Consider the following 1,602-nt stretch of genomic DNA (forward strand, 5'->3'; position numbering starts at 1 on the left):
GATGATGGTAGAGTCTGACCGCTGCACAAAGCCTTCTCCAGCACATCCCAAAGATTCTCACTGGACTCTGTGGAGTCAATCCATGAGTGAAAATGATGTCTCATGCTCCCTGAACCACTCTTTCACAATAAGAGCCCCATGCATCCTGGCATTGTCATCTTGGAATATGGCCGTGCCATCAGGGAAGAAACAATCCATTGATGGAATAATCTGGTCATTCAGTATATTCAGGTAGTCAGCTGACCTTATTCTTTGGGCTGAACCACCTGACCACCTGCAGCAACCTTACATCATAGACCTTAAATCCAGGTGGACACTTTGTTTTTTGGCCGGGCAGTGTATTATCATCATTATTATAATATCACTGAAGTGTTGAATATGTTTGAATACAAGTCTTATGTTTTATCTAAAAACTTCTGTAAAGAAACTTGTGTGAARGAGTTTTTGGATCAGGAAAATATGTGAGTTTAACCCAGCACGACATCTCAGTGCCTCACAACAAGAAGGTCCTGTGTTCTATCCCCAGTTGGGACCTTGGGTCTTTCTGTGTGGAGTTTGCWTGTTCTCCTTGTGTTTGTCGCAATGAGATTAGCTTGGATAAATAACAGTAGAATAAAAAAAAATATTGAGAGCTGATACTGTTTACAAAAACAACACTTTTGTGAAACAAGTTCAGTTTTGTTTTCCCCTCACCCTGATGTGTCATCTGAATGTTTTTGTCATGAAACAAGTTGCTCAGTAATGATTTTTGTTAGCCATTCAGAATYCCAGTAAATGGAAAACAGGATAAGTCTTAAATTCATGTATATTAAAAATTCATTAAACRATGTCTTTGTCTCAAATACAGTACTCAAAAATAAAAGTTCTCCATCTTTGGAACAAATGTTCTAAAAGTGAGGAAGAGAAAAAACAAAGTGGTGTTAGGGTCTTCAATCCAGCATTGATTCAGGGATTTTCATTTTTTCCCGATTATTTACACAGTTTCTAGTACTTGAGACAGAATGATCTGTTCTGCTAATATTTAAACACAATTTCTGCTTTACACTCAAATTGCTGTTCTGAAACGCTTTTTTTTCCCAAAGCATACACTCAATTCTCTGTTTTGTTATTTAGACAAGACTATTCTCATTAGGAGGCACCTGTGTGTGGAAAGGTTTGGACAGTCAGAGCAGGTGTAGTCATAACTTGAGAAAATGTTCTCAAGTGGATGTCACACAAAAAGCTGCACTTTGTCACTTTTTGCTGCACTTGTGCCTTTATCCGTCCATATCTGAGAAGAAAAAAAAAAAACAGATTTTCTCAGAAACAATTTTTGTTAAAGTCAAGTAGAAAAGATAAAACTGATTGAAGAAGAGAAACTTTTTAAAACTTTTTAAAACTGTAAGTCATACRTTTTTAGCTCAAAAAGAAGTCGGAGCAGAGAGTTGTTGAATGGCCACATTCCTCCCCATCAGCAGAAGAGTTCAGACCTGCTTCAACTCTGCCTCCCTTGGTGACCTTCAGACAGCTGTCGACTTCACCCGCTACCTGGGTGTTATTTTAAGCTGATTCAAAGCTTGATTAAATTATTTCCTCACTTGCGGTACTTAACAATCTGGTCGA

The 1,602-nt window shown here is 37.9% G+C and overlaps 1 long non-coding RNA gene across 1 annotated transcript; it reads right to left on the bottom strand.

Moving 5' to 3' along the window:
• Nucleotides 1–798: 798 nt before the first annotated feature.
• On the bottom strand, nt 799–1,596 carry LOC106528359 (uncharacterized). Its single transcript, XR_001311493.1, has 2 exons — nt 1,140–1,596; nt 799–887 (listed from the first exon to the last, which is right to left on the bottom strand). It is a non-coding gene; the product is annotated as an uncharacterized LOC106528359 (long non-coding RNA).
• Nucleotides 1,597–1,602: the final 6 nt, after the last annotated feature.

This window comes from Austrofundulus limnaeus, unplaced genomic scaffold (genome assembly GCF_001266775.1).
Source record: "Austrofundulus limnaeus strain Quisiro unplaced genomic scaffold, Austrofundulus_limnaeus-1.0 Scaffold374, whole genome shotgun sequence".
Lineage (NCBI taxonomy): Eukaryota > Metazoa > Chordata > Actinopteri > Cyprinodontiformes > Rivulidae > Austrofundulus > Austrofundulus limnaeus.